The following is an 18890-nucleotide window of genomic DNA, read 5'->3' on the forward strand; positions in this document are numbered from 1 at the left end:
CACACAAGATCCTGAGTTTGGGATTACTTTAGAGTTGTAGATCACAATATTTTTTTATTACCTTTTTTTTTTTTTTTTTTTACCCAGGTAGCTATAACATTTCCACATATAGACTTAAAATTTGATCCAGAAACGAGAATTTAACAACACAAGCTAAAAAAACCCCAACAACCAACAGCATAATTCACCTTCTTTGGGTGCTCAGAGCTGCATACTCGAGTCAAACCCACTTTATTTTTCTTCAGTGAATATCTTTCCTATTCCATCTCAAGTTTTATGACAGCTAATTTTTGTTGTTTCAGCTCTTGCTCTGTAGGGCACATAGTGAAGGGAAGATTTTAGCTTTCTTCTTTAAAAATAAGCTGATAGCTTCCATGTTGGTCAAAAAAAAAAAAAAAAAAAAAAAAAAAAACCAAAAAAAAACCAACTTGGGAGAAAAGCAATAACAAAAGCAAAAACCCCACATGCATCCTGAAAGGAACAAAGCAGGGGTGGTAGCCAGAGGGAGTGTTAGAAATATTCCATGAATAGGTTGTTCAGTGTCTCAGGTCCTAAGAGCTCTAAATGCTGAATGAGACAGTCAGGTACCGCTATAATAGCAGCATCCTTCCCAGAAGTGGTGCGAATCACTGCTATTATTTTGTAAGATACTTTGAGATTATATGATGGAAAGCCCTGCAGGAAGGTAAGACACTATTTCTTATTGCCATTGCCTTCTCTTTCTCAGCTATTCAATGCGCTCAGTTAATGACTACACTAGTCATTATCTTTCCTATATTTCACCATTATATTATATTACACCAGTCACAGTCTTTCCCCTATTTCACTATTAAATGAGACTTACTTTTCATTCAAATGTTATTGAAGAAGTTAGTGCATCTAATTGAAGGTTTCTGACTCATTTATAGTGGTTTTAAAACCTTAATCTTCAATTTTGAGGGTCTGGATGACCCTGATTACATGAACCGTGAGCTACAGCATGACTTTTTATATTTTCTGTGTCATTAAATGCTCTGATTCATTTGATGGCAGTATGACATATATCTTCGCATGTCTCTGTACATTATGTGTATATTCAGCAGCATCAACAAAATAAATGTTGAAGCAATGTGCTCAACTATATCATGTACTACCTCTATATCAGTCCTACTGTTAAAACAGTAGCATACAAGCCCTTCTAATACAGATAGGTGAGTTTAAATTTCAGTTCTTTAAAAATTCATGTAGGAGATTTTGAATGTCGCTTTCTCCTGGAAGTCATATGCAGTCAACAGATAGCAAAGGCAAGAGGACAGGTAACAGGTTCTATGTGAAGAATAAGATAATATTTAAGATCCTTTAGAATTTAGGGAAAATATACAGTCTTTTGGAACTGTGAGGGATTGATACTGAAGAGCATGTAAAATAAAGAAGTTATCTTCTATGCAATTAATCTAATGGGACAAAGATAAGGTGTCCTTAGATGACCAAAACCAGCTATTTCCAAGTGTACGGCAAGAGCTGGATTGAGAAAAATCTTTCTTTTGCAGATACAAAAAGACTCAGGAGAGTCCTCACCTATGTGATTGTAGTTAACATGAATCAAGAGAGAAGTCTTCTGAATCATATTAAATAAGGTCATACTACATTTTATATGATTTTAGATATTTCACTGTCAGTATATATTGTTAAGAGGGGCCAATGCTTTCACTGTAAGAGATTTTCTCCAATTGCTTTTAATTTTTGCTATTTAGAGTGCATGCACATATAAGGTGTCCTTTTCTGGATGAGTTTCTAGAGGCTTGGGGGATATTTTTTATTTAAGTCATCACAACAATGGAACCTTTATAAAGATGACAAGAAAACAGGTTGGTTTGGGGTCACAACAAAGCGTACGGACAGAGTCCTAAAGGAAATACAGTTCTTCACAGCTGGAACTGGATGAAGAAACTTTAAATGAGTACTTATCTGTGGACCCAGAAGGGTGAACTCCTGGGCAATAAGTGTGGTGTGATCAACCAGAGACTGTCCAAATGGTTATATATGGAACTGTACATCTGTACAGTCCAACGGGCTGTAATGGACCAACACAGATGCTCCTTTTTCTAGTTTTTCCTACTTTTAGAAAGTGTACTTTTCTAACCTTAGAAAAGTTATTTGAATGGCACTTCTTATTTGAGACTACTAACTAAAATTAAGTCAGTCAGTAGCTAACGCTACAACCATATTAATGAATCAGATGTGCCCACAATCATTCCGAGGCATAGAAGACATTTGACACATCAATTATTGATCAATGTCAATACCCACAGTACTAAACTTTCTTACCTTCTGAAAGAACGTGATTGCATTCAAATTTCCTGTTTTGCACAGTCCCTTGCACATGCTGACTCCTGCACTGTGACCCGAAATTGTTTGGGAATATGTTAGCTGTGCCAGGCAAAAAAAAAAAAAAAAAAAAAACATGCCACGGACTGTCCCAACAATTCAAAGTGGGATATTGACTTTCAGAGAAGCAGCATTTCTTGGTGTGGTTGAATTCAAAGATATCAGTGTGGCCTCTGTGACCATGAGTTGCCTCATGTGGATCAATCAGCTTACAGAAAGTAAATTTGCTGGAGGATATTCAGGTGATAGAACCAGGATTCTGTTAAATGGTTAAATAAAATTGGCAATATCCTTGCTCTCTCACCTCAGACCTCATGTTACAGTTCTTTGGACAGAACTAGCAGCCCTGCCAGGTAACGATACAGAGCTTGTGCCAAAGGGTGGTCTGAGGGTGTAGGAAAGCACAGGCCTGTTTGGGGACAAAACCATTTTCCTTTGCTTTAGGTCACTGATGAAGAGGAGGATTCCACCTCCATATTTCCCCTCTGAATGGCATCTTCTATCCATCACAACACATTTCAAGGGAGAAGCTAGAAATCTCTCGGCAGTCAAGGACTGACTGACAGGGTAGTGAATAAAAACAGCTCCTGTTTTAGCAGGCCAAAAGCAATGCCAGCTGAACTGCAGAAGCTGCAAATTTTTTTTTATTTTTATATATATATATATATATATATATATATATTATTGACTGTCATGTCAGACAGGGAAACAATCTAAAAGTTAGTAGAACACTTGCTAAGCTAACCTGAAACTCAATCTCTTTTTGTGATAGAGAGATAGTATGTGTTTTTATTTCTTTCTTTCTTTGCATGGCATTGATGATTTGACAGGGTCCTTGCAAACAGGAACAGAGAAGGATCCTTGCTCCAGACAGCAGCACACTAAGTCAGGGTCTGAAAGGGTGGCATGCTTCAGGAGGCTGTGGGAACGGGTCAAGGCCAATGTTTATCAAAACCATTAGTGATTTTGGAACAACCTCATAATTCAGTTCTTCCAGCTTTGCAACACCTTTGATGGGATTTGTTTTGATATTACTGAACACTCCCCTTTTGAAAGTCAGATCCCTCTAATACAACTGAGCTTTGATGCTTAAAATTATTAGCCATTTTTGAAAACAGCAACCCATATTAATATATTATTTATTAGAATGTATGTGTAGTTCTTGAATAGTTCTAACACCACGACAATTAAAAGAAATCATGGTAGAGGTCAGATTATCATTTATCTGTTTTTTCTCGTGGAATTTTTCTCCTTGTTAAAACTTTCAGAGCTTTTAAATAATGGATTTTTTTTTAAACTACTTTCTTAGGTAAATGGTTACGAGCTGTTTTGAAGAAAGGAGCTTTAATGTTTCAGAGAAAGTATTATGGATCAGATGCTCTTTTTTTTATCGAGGGTGGCTTGTGCTCCATCATTATCACGGTTTGTCTGTAAAGCAGAGTGGATCAATGCTGTGCGACCATCATTCTCTCCATATTGTTTCTATAGCATTCATTTTCTGAATGCTGTCACAGAAGGAAAGAAGGGGTTGAAATCAGCTTGTTGACCTACACAGATAACAGCAGAAAAAGGTGAGGGAGATTAAATGAACATGATCTAATACACACACACACACACACACACACACACATATATAAATATACAAGAAAACATTTACAATAATAGGTGCTATTTTCCTAGCAAAATATCACTCCATTCCACTAGTGGCTCTTACAGATACAAGTCCTTTACAGGCCAGTTGCTCACCCCTTTCCATCAGTAAAAGATTTCTGACTTCACTCAGTGAATAAGGACACCTGGTGTTGCCTTTCAAGAGTACTTTGCAGCACCCCTATTTCCCTCCCTGTGCAAAGTCAGGAGATCAACACCCACTTTAGCAGTACAGTTTCTGGTTTTGTAACTGTCATTTACTTTTCAAGCCTTCCTACCTTTTGTGCTGACTTTAAGTTGCTTCGACAATTTTGAGAGCATAATGAGGCCATAATATCATAATTGGGACTATAAACTCATAATTTTGAGACCATAATTGTTATCTAGTTTGACCTGAGGCATAAAACTAGCTAAAGAATTTCATGAAGTGGCTCCTGAATCAAATTCATCATTTCTACAGTAGAAACAGAGCCCAGGGTGATGGTTTGCACTGCATAAAAACACAGAGAATGTGCTAATGCGAAAAATACCTAGAACATCTATTTTCTTCACAATTCTGTGCCTTGTAAAGCCCATACTACCTGGTTTGCTGTTCCCATGGGCAGAGTCCAAGGGAACAGCCATTTTCCTTGCATATTTTCTTTAATTGCTCTTCGTCAGGAGCATGTCTTTGAGCCTTCATCATAAAAGGAACAAGAACAGGAAAAGGTGCCAACCCATCCTCAAATGCACATGTAAGTGTACGGATAAACTATCCTGATAAACTGTCCTGCTCATAGTGCAGAAGCCCTTGTCCACAATTGCCCTCTGCTCAAAATGTGACACATTTTGATTCAAGTTTGTTTAACATGTTTCCACCTGTTGGACTGTCATGACATTGCTTGCTATGCCAAAGATATTTTTATCATGAATATTCTTCTTGTATTTTTCCTCTATGAATCCTAACTATGTGATTCGTTCTACCACTCGGGACAAGGAGACCCCAGGGGACCTTATCAGACTCAAGCTGGAGGGCCCAAGCCATCTTATCATACCCCAGTTGTGTCCACTATGCCCGGCATGCACGTGCCACAGCATCCCCCACAGCCCTGACCCCCATCACTCCTGCTGGAAGGACTCATGGCACCCTAATTTAGTTTCCTTCCTACCTGCATGACCAAATTTTCCTTCCACCAAGATAAGGGTTAGGATGTGCCCAAGGAACACTTGGACAGATGCACTTGGTGATGCCTGTGTCCTGCTGATAGATTTACTTGGTAGTTGAATGGCCTCATTATAGATACTCAAGGTTGGAAAAAGCTGATGCTGTTTTTACTTCTTTCATAATAAACACTACTTACCTGGTTTTTTAATCTTTATTCCTCACTAACAGCTTTCCTACTTGTAGGGTTTTGCCCTTGGGGAATAATAATAATAATAAAAATTAAAAAAAGAAGTTGTCTCTCATATTCTCTTGCTCTTCATTTGAGTGCAGGAAGGAGAAGTAAGTGCTGCAGCTGTTCACTATTACAGGTTTTATTCACCTATTTTTAACAATGTTATTTTCTTTTTTAAGTGGCTTAGTACAAGACCACAATGTTACTAAAATAAAATAATTCTTTTATCTTCCTCTACACAAAGCATACAGCTACATGGAAAGGAATCCAGGTAGATAATCTACTCTAAAAAAAATTGAACTGGACAAAAACCCCACACTATTTCTCCCAGGGCTACTCTTAACCTAGAATTTGAGAATTTCTATAGGAAAAAATGTTGACAGTAGAGGAAAGGGTTTTTTTAAAATATTATTTAATGATGTCTTCCAGTTTCATAATTCAAAACATGTATTTTTCCTTTCCAGATTTAAAGCAGATTCAAAACTATTGATGAAGTTTAAAACTTATTAAAGGCAATATAGTGATTTCTGTACTGTCTTTTTTGTTCCCATTAAATACTCTAGCTTTGGCAAGAGAATACTTTGACACAACCAATATCCTGATACATTCCCTGCTTTACAAAAGCTGACAGAAGACCTTGTCTAAATGAAGCCACTGCAACCGAGTACTACTCCCAACATGTCCCCACCCCTCATCCCCATCCCACCTTCTTAATTCAGTTATTTTCCTTCCACTTTTGTTTGGATTGGGTCATTTTTTGACTAGAGACTTCAGTGGAGGTTTAGCCCCTTTTTTAAATATCTGGAAATTTGCCTGTTTGTACAACACAAGTACACTATTACAGGTGTAAACCTTATTACAATCAAATGTGACCAATACAAAAACTAAAGTTTAAACCTATACAGTGCAACATCTAGTGCTAAAAATATTTTTTTTTTTCTTCAGCATTAATGTTCATTTACATCTGAACAACAATTAGGATGATAGGAACAGCAAACAGTCTGATGCTGTTTCTGTCAGAAGATGAGAAATACAGAAAATTCCCCAAGAAATAAATCTTCTCTGAATAACTGAGATGGAATATTTAACGTCATCTAAGAAGGAATCTTGAATCTTGAATGAAATAGTGAGTGCAATGTGAACCATAAGGATTTTTCTGTAAGTTTTCTGGTACTTATAACCTCTTGAGAGAAAAAAAAAAAAAAACACAAACCCACACAAAATGAAACAAATTCTATTTCTCTGTAAATCTGGGTGAATGCTTGAACAGCTAGTTTAGTTATGTAGTTATGTTACTTCTGGTGCCTGTGTTTTCATACCTAGTGTTAGCCAAAGGATATCTACAGAGGGCAGATACAACCAACGTAGTAGATTTTTCAAAGAGATCTTCAACTCCTTGTTTGTTGCCAACTATTCAACTTGCATACGACTTACCCAGATGAAATTTTTAAAGTTTGTTTTTCCAGTCCATGAGTTGATTCCCTTAAGTTAATAATAAATAATATGAGACTGAGGTTGCACTGAGATGCATTTCAGATTCAGGAGCTTTAGACAGACTTTCTGTGACAATGGGATATGATTGCATGATGGAAAAGCTGTCTAAATACAAATCTTCTTTCCCCACACATTGTTCAACTAATACCAGCAACATAATCATAGCATTGAGTATTGATATAGACAATGATTGGGAAAATTAACAATTGAACCACTTTTGGAGGAAAATTATGACAAATCAGTATGCCTATGCATGGGCAGAGCGAGAGAATGGTTGTGTGGGAGCAGAAGCAGCAAATCAAATGCACGTCTGGAAGCTATGACCTATAGTCCCTTTGTGCTTGACCCTAGGCCCAAAGTTTGGGATCAGTCAGAGGATCCCTTTAGAAAGAAACTCATGAAAAATGTCAAACATCATACTATAAATGATCCAATATGGACAGAATGTTTTACATGAGGATGATACATGAGCTGTCCTTTCAGTTTACAAAATCTTTGTTGATACTTGGATGTGAATTTCTTCCTTATGGATGCTAATGCACATCTTGCTCCTCACTCTGGAATTCAAAGTATTTCCCAGTACTAGTTTCTGTAAAATATTTGTCTTCTTTTACATGACTTGATTATCTATTTAAAATTCTCATAATATGGGAAAAAAAGAACGGATTACAGGCATGAAGAGCAAAAAATCAGAAAGCAATCCCACTACAGTATCTCTTGTCTCCCTTGTAACACACTCTCTCAATAAAAGATGATACTGTGATATGAATTAGCATAGCCGTTTCATGATTATGGGGAGCGAAGCTTCTAGCAAAAAGAGACTAAATAGAATAGAACTCCTGCTATCTGCAAAGTTAATGAGAAGAATGGAGTGCTTTAAAAGTCTGTTCTTGCAAAATGACTGCTAAAATATAGTGTGGTGTTTTATTCCCAGCAGCAGCAATCTTGTCAGGAATATCAACCACCTCATCTCAGTGGAAGATTTACATTCCTGGAAGAAGCTGTGACCTGGAAAACGGAGGTTTGGAGCCATAAATTGGCTCTTCAGCTTTCACAGAGAAGTCAGAGCCTGTCTCTGACTCAACAGCAGCAGCTGGCAATGCTGGGGCACCAGGGACCTGGGAAAGGGCCACATCACTGGCAGGTTTCTGTCAGCTTGGCAGATTTAGAAAAGCAAGATGACGGAGGCTGCCAAAGAAACCCATTAAAGCATGGCCTAATATTTTTCTAATTTTTGGTTTGTTCATAGTGGGTTCCCACCCCCCTTTCTAGTAAGTACAGGAAATTTGCATTTGCTGCTGGTGCATTATTGAGTTTCACGTCCTGTTCAGCATCTTTATAAACTGCAAACAAGACATAATGGTCAACCAGCAATGCCTCATATGATGACACAGTCAATAATGCTAAACTGTGGCTGAATAACCTCCCTGCATTAATCTTGAAATAATTCACCAGACAGGAACATCATTATTATAAAAAATAATAACAATTAAAAAATAATTAAAAAAGGGGGTAAAAAAGCCCCTTGAAATTCACCCCAGGATCAAGAAAGATTGTTCTTTTATTCAAGTCTTACTGACAAAGCTTTTTAAATTTTCTCCTTGTGATTTATGAAACCTGCCAGCTAGATTTTACTCTGAGGTTTTAAAAAAAAATGTTGTGTAGGCTAGGATAGAGAGCAGGCCTATCCAACAAGGACTCTTACAGACCATAAGCCCTTAAATATGCGGGGAGATCTTTGGCTATGGCTGGTCTGCTCAGTGAGTAAACCCTGGTCAGTATGTCTGAACTGGTATGCTGTCCTGAAGGTTTCTATATACAGACTCAGCTGGGAGAGGCTGAGTAGATCAATTAATAATATGCTCAGATTTTCACAGCAAGAGAAAAAACTCCCCATTAAACACATAAAATCCAGTGACCATACTTTATTTTATACTCACAACACCTCCAGGCACATGTGCATTTTCCTAAAGTACATAAATATGGCTTTATGGACTTGCACAATGTTTTCAGAAATTGGCTTTTGCTTTGATTTTCACTGAAATGTGACAAACTTTCTTCATTATGCAGGTTTGCTTCCTACTGCAAATAATTGTCACTTTGCTAACTCTAGCAAGTGATTAAGGCTGAGCCTGCACTCAGTTCTCCCTATTTTGCTCATATTCTCTGGTGCAACTGCCTTATTTTTGCACAAAAATATTTCTGTTTCACTTTGTTATCCAAAATGACTCTATGACAGCTTTGATGCCCTCGTTTTACCCATTCCAGCTGGAATTGTGGAAACAGCCAATGCATTACCAAATAACTATAACCCTACAATTTTCTGCCTCATGACAGAATCAGAGATGATAAGAAGCTATTATTTACTGTTCAGGCCGTCAGAGCTCTACAGTCTCACAAAAGCTGGTAGACCATGTTTAGTCTTTGCATTAAAAAGCAGTTTCTCATAAAATCAGACTTTAAGCTGAACGCTACCCTTCAGCAAACAGTTGGAAAGCCAATGAGCAAAACAGAAAAAACAAAGCTGTTTCTACTAGAGAGACTTCCAAGGTTTACTTAGGTATGGAAGAGATTATAATCAATTAATTTCTTTAGGTTGAACAATAATAACGTAAAATTTAGAGTATCTTGACTGCAGCATGTTGTGATCTTGTACAGAGAGAATCTCTGGACATTATTTTCTGTTCCATACTGGGGAACTGAGGCAAGAGGGAGAAGCATAAACAGCCACCAAAGGCTACTCTCAGGGACAGAGGGAGAATTGCTTTGAAAACCCAGGTGCAGCTATGCCACGCTATTTTTCTTAGAGCAAAGAAAGCACTTTTTTCTCTTGTTTAACTCAGTGGGGGAGATCTCCGGAGTGACAAGCGTCTGATATATTCTAAACATATAAGACCATCCAAGATGCCCTCATAAGACCAGCAGACATGACATGGGACCTGCTGGTCTTCTGGCTTTTGAAGCAGCAGCTGAAGGCTGAGCAGGGTACTCTATTGATGCTGCCTGAGAAGGCAGTGGACACCCATGCCTGGGCACCTGAATTGCTCTCCTTTTCCTGAAGGAGACAGGGATTGGTATTTGTAGAGGATGGATACAGGACTGGCCTCAATGCCAACAGGAATGTGTAGGAAAAGAAAGTAAATTAAACTGTGAAACCATTTGATTCCTTCCCCAATGTTAAGGGCAGTAGGTTTCTTGCTCAAATGAATGGTGTATACAACAGTAAAAATTATCTTGGGAGACAGCAGTGCAACCCTTTGCACCTCTATTCACAAAATTCCATGTTGGGATTAAGTTTTTGACTTTTTGTCGTTTTGTGTGTGTGTGGGTTTGGGTTTGGGTTTGTCGTTTGTTTGTTTGTTTGGGGGGGGGGGGGGAGTTTCTTTGGGTTTGGTTTGTTTTTTTTTGTTGTTGGTGGTTTGTTTATGTTGCTCATTTACTTAGTTTCTTAGAATGTGTTCGCTGCTTTCTTGTAAAGCAGAGCCAGACCCAGTTCATGCAAGCCCTACGGTCTGTTTTACTATATGGGGTTTATTCTCCCTCCCTTTTCCCTGAGTCTAGCAGTGGAAACTAAGAGTGCACCTTATACACCCATAATACCTGCCCTTGCTCCGGGTACTTCTGTCAGAGATGATATCACCTACAAAAATCTGTCCTTAACAGCAACAGGCATAGAAGCCACAGAGGCAACAAGAGAAGAACCTATGGCAGATTTGCATCGTATATCAAACTGTGCAGTGCACCAGAAAATATAGCAAATTGATTCATTTACTTTACATCACTTTAACTTTGTAGTAGGGTTTAATGACCAATGTTAACAACTTTATGAGTCTGAATTTGCTTCCTGCTCATATAGGAACAACCAGATGTTCTAGAAAAGACACATATAAATAAGCTGAGAGGTCAACCTGGAGTTTTATTAGTGGACAGAAACCCAGACTGTACTTTTTCTGGATGATAAAAGATTACTGGTTCCCAGAGGGGATCTTTTATAGTGTCATAAATCCTCCATCTGGCATTCCATTCACTTCATTGTTCAAATATTTGCTATGTGCTGATGTATTGAATATTCTTTGCTTTTCTAATATCTATTCATTTGTGAACTTATTTTCTAGATACCCTAGTGGAAGGAAGCCCTGGTGGCATAATGTTCAACCACCTCATCTCTGAGAAAAACACACACACACATAGTTCCCCACCCCCACCACCCCACCCCACCCCGTTTGTTGATTTTTTTTTTTTTCCTGTAGAAGTTGTGTTGCTTGCACACTGAGAATTTTCTGACTAAACCTGGTTTTGCAACACTGGAATTTAGGAATGAAACATGACTTCCACAGACTCATCTAGGAATAGGAAGATAATGCTGAAGCACAAGACCTAGATTTTATAATGCTGACACATTAGTTTTACTTTCTTCCTCCAGAGGTGGAAGATCAGGTTCAAACAGAGGATGTATTCCCACAGTTAGACTTATCTAGAGAAAACTGATGCTTTAAAACTTTGGACAATGCACTTAGGTATCAGAGCTGTGGTTCAAATTCTGCTACAGTTTTCCTGCCTGATCTTTATCGGGTCATTAAGGTTACATATTCCAAACAGTTTTTCAGTGCCTACTAGGCAAGATTTCTTTCGTCCTTCATTAAATTAAACCATTTTGTTTAAGGCTAGCCTATGCAGCTATGATACCTCAGAGGAGGCATGAGCAGTGCTCAGAGGTCTCTTCGTCAGTGGGTCTCATCTCTTACAACTCTGCAGCTTCATTATCCCTGAACTGTCAGAAGTACTAAAGAAATGCCACCAACACTGAACCTGGGAGAGGAGGTATCAAGGACGTTTGACATCTAACTTCTTTGTTCCACGTTCTGAAACGATGCTCCAAGCTGTCCAAATGTACAGGTTGTAGAAATGTGCTAACCAGATAAAGCAGTTATTCTAGAATAAGTACCTGAGATACATATCTAAACATGTGTGTAGATGCCTCTGGAAAAGGATTCTGTCCATCTAAATTAAGGCTCTGGAGACCTTCACTTTTCTCCATTCATCTGGTGAAAATGTAAGCTCTTGGACTGCTTTATCTGAGAGTTTAAATATGGAAGTATGAAAATTCCAGTTTTCTCAGACTGGAGAAATCACAACTGCAGTTTCACTGTTCTGAGATGTCAGGATCAGACCAGGTCAAAGAAGAGCCAGTGACACTGCCACCACTACCTACTTCAACCTAAATTTGGCCAATTTATCTGCAGAAGCCCTATTGTCACCCTCACTATTCTAAGCTACCTTCTTTTCCCTGGTTCACCCTCTCCTTTCTTCTTTGGTCTTCAAACTTTCATCCAGGAGTGCATCTTCTGCCATAATTCTACAAGCCCCAGCACAAATGTAGCTTGAACCATGACCTATAAATCCTCCATTGGTAGAGATGTGCCAGGTCTTTGTGCCTTTGGGAAAGCCTCTGGGGAGGGCACATAATTGCTTTAGGTGGTCTTGAGAAACTGTATAACTGTAGTCACCCTTCAGGTCCCTCCAAACTCATAACCAGCCAGATCCAATATGGAAAACCTCAGTCATCCAGTCCAATACGAGAAACTCTACAGGGTGTCTGGGCAACGTGGACTCCACCACTCCCTCAGTGAGCTTTAAGTGCTCATGCTTCAGGACTTGTGTTTTGAAGTCCATGAGCAGCAAAGACAAAATTTAGAGAGATGCCAGGTTGGCTCAGGCAGGCTGAAAGTAAAGCCATGGATCTATGTATTGATGCCCACACACCCCAATTGTCACTGTCAAAGCCATATTCATATCTATTTTTGTTATCCTTCTTATTTCATCGTTAATGTTTTCTTTAGGGTTTTAATTACCTTTAAAGAAACATCTAATAATAATATTGTAGGTGAAACTAAATTTTAGCCCATCTCAGTCACCTATCCTTTATTTTCCATTCAAATGGTTTTCATTACCTTTTTCCCCTGGTATCTATAAGTCTGTTAAATGACGGAAGTCACTTTAAAAGGTTTTGAAATTTCAAAAGGGAGCTGAGATATTGTTAAATAAAAGATATTTTTAATGCTTTCTTTCTTGAGTTTTGAAATTCTTCTAATTTATTTCCTTCTTTAACAGGAGGTCCAAAGAATTCTATTACTGTTTTTTTTTTTTTGCAATGGGAATAAACTAGAAGCAACAGCAACCTGGGAATATCCTTCAGTGGGTTTCAGGAAGTCACTCAGTCCCATCTCTCTTTAATCTGTTTTACTACATTGCCTGTGACTTCTTGTTCCATCCCTGCTTAGCTGGCAGAGGGCCAAATGTATAATATCTATAGACCTGTAATACATACAAATATTATATATTTGTGTGTATTAATATTTATAATATTACATATTATAAATATATAGACTTCTATTTTCTCAAAACCTTAGAGTATGCTCACTGTCACATGCTATAACAGAAAAGTTTTTCATTAACTTTTTAACCTCACTGAAAACCAAATTCTTCTTGCCAGCCTAAGGAAATGGTGCTTAATAGCAAACTTCAACCTTTCTATGTGATTCAACATGGTGAAACAAAACATTTTGCTTCAGTAATGCTGGAAACATCATTTTAATTGAAAATGTCACAACAAAAAGCTTCAGCATTACTGTGTCAAGTCTCTTCATAATTTTTCTTTCAACAATGAACATTAATATTATAGCTTTTATCCTTCCCTCTGGGATTTTCCATAGCATGAAAATTTAGATTTGTGACTGGGATAATAATAATTTCTTCCTAAATTTACTTTTTTTTTTTTTTTTTTTCCCTGCCTTCTCTAATTTGATTGTGTTTTCTTTGGGGGAGAGGACATCTCTTATTAGATGAATTAATTGTAAATTATAAAATAAGTTCACATGAACTTGTTCCACTGGTGCTTACCTTTGATGCACTATCTACAGGTGAAATAAGAATGTGAATTTTAAAATATTTTTTCACATATGAAGGAATTCCTGAGAAGTTTGTAAAGTATATAGGAAAAAATTCCATTTGGTGATTTATAAATCCTCTACAGTTTCTAAGTTCTTTGTGGAAACTCCTTGTAAATTACTTTATAACTAGGGGCTAAAAGTGATTCCCAATCTATTCCCACATTAGCTGAGGAATATTAATACGCATGTACAGCAAAGTGGCGCCAACGCAGTAAAGAAGGAAAAACCAAACTCTCTCTTCCACATCAGATATTTGGACAAGCTCCCGATCAGCACTAGAATGTTTGGACATGCCTCTGAAGCAAATCTTTTCTGATGTTTGTAACTCATTAATCACAGTCCAGATATTGGAGAAATTTGTGTTAACTGCAGAAAATATTTCCACCCTTTTTATATGGCTTTCCCCAACTATTCTGCAACTCCTTGAACTTTGAAGGAGGTGAAACAGGAGAAATGGATGTGACTTACATCAAATTTTTTCCCCTAGTTAATCTCTGAGGTGTATGTCATGTAAACATACATATGTATATACCTATATGCTTCTATACACATACATGTATTCTTTTATATGTATGTGCATATACAAGCTTATATATAGATGCATACATACATATATTCTTTTATACTTGGAAAGAAAGTGATTTCTCTGCACACATAGATTTCTTCCCTGTCACAGTATTGTGGTCACCACCTTAATCAGCATCTGAATCTGAATGAAAGATTCACTCCTAGCACAGTTGCTTTACAGGCATTTTTGAAACCAACCAGCATCCAGATCTAAACTAGGATGGACAGGAGCCATGTCTGCCATCTGGCAGCCACTCTGTGAACTCTGTGTAACAAGCTGGTGGTGCCAGACCTCTTTCTTGCAGACAGATGCGCACCTTCCACTGACATTCATGGCTGGCATCAGTCACCAGACACAACAGACAGGTCAATCACTGAACTGGCATGAAGAGTGAGATGTTCTCCAAGTCACACAGGCATGCCCTCATGATTCTCTGCACTAAGGGAGAGCAGGATGTCTTGCTGACACAGGAACATAGGACATATCACTATGGAGTCAACAAGAGGCTTCCAGTTGGCTTCAGGACTACGTTTCCACCCACAGTCATTTGATGTGACAAACAGTTGTCAAATACTGCAGATTATTCATCTAGCTGATGGATGAAGTTTATCCCACTTCTCTCATTCCCTTTTTAGTTTTCAGATCATCACGTATCTGCCTAAGTGATAACCATCAACAGATGGATGGAGGGCGCAGCAGGGCTGTGCAATAGTGTGCATTTGCTTTCAGACTTCCCAGTGCAAATTTTCATGATTTTACTTCCCGATGGCAATATTTTGCCTCCAAAACCTAATTTCCAGGCTGTGGGAGTTTTTCAAGAATAAAATTCTTTCTTTCCCCCCTCTTCTTTTTTTTCCTCCCCCTCCTCGCCCCCCCAAGCTTGTCCTACATGTCTGGGAAGGAACAGGGTAAGGGACAGAACTGAGCATGTAATTGCCATCCATTGTCAACAGGGTGTTAAAATTTATTACTATAAACTTGTGGTTCTTCAGCACAAGCTGCCGTAGTATGGACTTTCAGCTTTAGTTCAGCCAAGAGTCTGCCTGTCACAGGGGCGCTTACAGCACTGTGCAAGATTGATAGATATCGTGGGCCAAACCCATGCTGCACAGTGGAAAATGATGCAGAGAAACCTAAGCAAACCGTAAATCCTTATACACAGGAGAATAAAACACCTCACCTGAGATTATGTATTGTAATTGTGTAAAGCATTATGTATTTTGAGGGATCATGGACTGTTAGCTCTGGGACAGCCCTTGACTGACAGATCTATAGTGTTTCAGAGACACTTGGTGCACGATGGTGGTGTATGCTGTATGTAAAGATGATAGGTGGACTCAAAGATCTCAAAGCCTTTGTTCCTTTAATCTAGGAGTTTAAAAAATCACCCATGCATTTAATCCAACAGAGACAAACCCTGAAAAAGCTGAGCATGCCACTGCACTCAATTTTTTCTCGGGGAGACAGTAGGAATGAACAACCATAGCAAGTTACTCCTGTGAATAAGCTCCTAGAAAGCGCTAGAATGCCAAGCAAAGTCCAGATACTAGTCCGTATGTAATAAAAAAAAAAAACCCACACACAAAAAAACCCTGCACAAAACCATAAAACTAAGAGGATACTCGATGTTATATAGAAAGTGAGGAGAATTCTCTAACTGCTGACTAGCACAGTCAGATAACAAGATCATTGCAGTCCAAATAAGCGAGATGGATGCTTATGTAAGGTAGCTATCAGCTGCCTTTCAGATGAAACAAAAAATGAGAAGAAGAATGCATTTTACTTTCAGATAGAAAATGCTAACAGTGTTAACTTGTTGGGGAACCCAGAGCAGGGCTACACTATGATGGATTGAAGCTAACAGAGACAGAATTGAAAGAAGCCTGAACATAAACACATAAATCAGGGATTACATCAAGCTGAGATCATGATAAATATGTTCTGAACATTTCTACCGGGCAAAGTTAAGTTTGAGATTTAGGAAGCATGTAATAGGCCAGAATTAAAACACAGCAGTATTGAAAACTGACTCTATCCTGGGGGCATGGAAGAAGTGAGGGTTTTTTCCTTTTTTTTTTCTTGCTACTGCTGAAGCACCATCACCACACAGAGTGCACAGAGTGCTCGCCCTCAGTGCAGGCTCATACGAGTATGTTTTAGCAGACAGGAGGGTGTCTTTTCCAGTACAGCTGACCCTTAGCAGCAGCCATGCAGGCAGTTTGGATAGGAGACTGCTGCTCAACTATGTGACCATTTCTTTCTTTGTGCTAAGAAATTAACATTACAAGCTCTAACACAAGTGCTAGACAGAAATATCTTCTTCCTGTGGAAGTCCATGTGATATTAAAATATCTAATGTTAATTTGATAACTACCTCATAACCTCCTCTGTCTTTATTCCAAACAGGTTCCCAGAAAGTAATTATTTGGTCATATGGAGTGGGGAGGGGGGGGGGGGGGGAGAGGAAAAGGAGGGGGGGGAATAATAATAATTCCAAAAGCCTCTCCAGCAGCTGCCTTTCTTGGTTAAGAGAGAATTGCAGTGTGAAGAACGCTACAGACGTTCATACACAGAGGTAATGTTTCCCACCTATAAGGCACCTATAAGAGGTCTACACGAATATTTAAACATCTTTTCTTTTTATATCTGTGTCTAATAATAATCTTGACTTTTTAAAAGGCAATGAAAATGTAGATAGACAAACAGTTTTTTCCAATATTAACAGTACTGTACACTAAATCCTTAGGAATTTGAGGAATCAGCAAGAGGGGTTTGGAACTCTTCCAGTACAGAGAGCTTTAAATTAGCCCTGTGATAGCAGGGGTCTAGAGATCATGATACCCTGGGGTATTTCCTCAAAGTAAACTCTTATTAGTTTAACTATTTATCTTGAATGAATTAATTGCAGTGTGAAATGGATAGACTCAACAATACCTCTGGGTGCAAGGAAAAGATAGTGAAGCCACCATGCTGGTTCAGTGCTAGCAAAAGAAAGGCTTCTTCACAGCTCAGGACTTCATGGTGGTAGGTGCCAGGTTTGCTTGAGCTCTGATGTGGTGTAGAAGGGCCTGGCAATGTACCCCGGATGCCATCTTTCCTTTCTCATTGCTATTTCTGAATTGAAATGGCTTCCATTAACATCTTATGTCACCACAGAATGAAATAGAAAAAGAGCACTGGAGAAGGCAAATGGTCTATGATGAAGCACAGGAACATTTTTACAAATACACCCACATCCATGCCACTCCTTCAGTTTATATTGACAGTCAATGAAACCAGCAAGTGAGAATTACATTACGAGGGACAGAACAGATGGAGAACATTAGATAGATCATCTGGCTCAATTCCTGGTGTGGGATTGTTCCCTTAGGTTCATTGGCTAACATTTTGCCCAGAATTGTATGAGTCAATAAGAAAACAGAACAAAATTCAAACAAAAAAAGAAAAAGAAAAGAAAGAAAAAAAAAAAAAAAGGCTAGAACAGAACAGCAGCAACAAAAGCAAACCTTTTGGTAATGATTCAAAAACTTCAACAATTCTACAGCAAACAGGAAAGATTCAACATTACCTTCCACAATTTCAGGCAAAACATGTCTTTTAATGAATATTGACTCCATTTTAATTGTTGTATTCAGCATCTGATGTTTACTTAATGAAGACAAATCTAGACAGAGCAGAAAAATAAGTATCTTCCATCATAACTGTTCTCCTATATTTCCCACCATCCAAACTATCAGGACAAAATTGAAGTTCAAAACTCTAAAAATGTTGACATCCCACCCTGAAAAATATATTTGAAAAGTCAATGGACATAAGAATGCAATTTGTTTGAATACATCATGGGTCTTGTTTAGAAAGTGATGGAGATACACCGTCTTCATTGAAGGGAGTGGAAACCTTCACCTTCAGTGAAGATGACTGAGGTGAGGAAAGGCATGTTCCAGCCTTTGTTCCCATTCAGTTCAAGCTGACTGAACTAACCAGAAACAGTAGTAGAACAGGTTCTGCAACACCTCAAAAGTGAGTATGCACTTTCCCTGCCTTGAAGGATTTCAGGAAGGCATAACAGGTAAGGAATAACTGTTCTGGACTCCCTCCATGCATACAAGTCCTAAACTACCTTTTCCAGTTTTACTAATTAGCTGCTGCCATAAGTTATGGGAGGTCATTCTGGACTTCATAAAGAATCAGTACATTTAAAAGCCATATTTTTTTTTTTAATTATTCATGATCATTTCTATGCTTTTCTCATAACTTTATTAACAGAGTAAAATGTAGCAATTGTACCAGTAAGGCACGGGAGTAGATAAACTTCTCAAGAATATTTAAGTTCTTTGAAGACAAGAACATCTTTTTTGTTTGTTTAAGCTCCTTTCTATTCATCCCCTTTTGGGAAAAAATTGGGAGCAAGTTTATGTTGCAGAAGCAGATGTCACCTCCTAAGTGCCAGGCCAGCAGTAGGTGACAGCTGCAGAGAACCTAGTA

This window comes from Falco punctatus (genome assembly GCF_963210335.1).
Source record: "Falco punctatus genome assembly, chromosome: Z".
NCBI classification, from domain to species: domain Eukaryota; kingdom Metazoa; phylum Chordata; class Aves; order Falconiformes; family Falconidae; genus Falco; species Falco punctatus.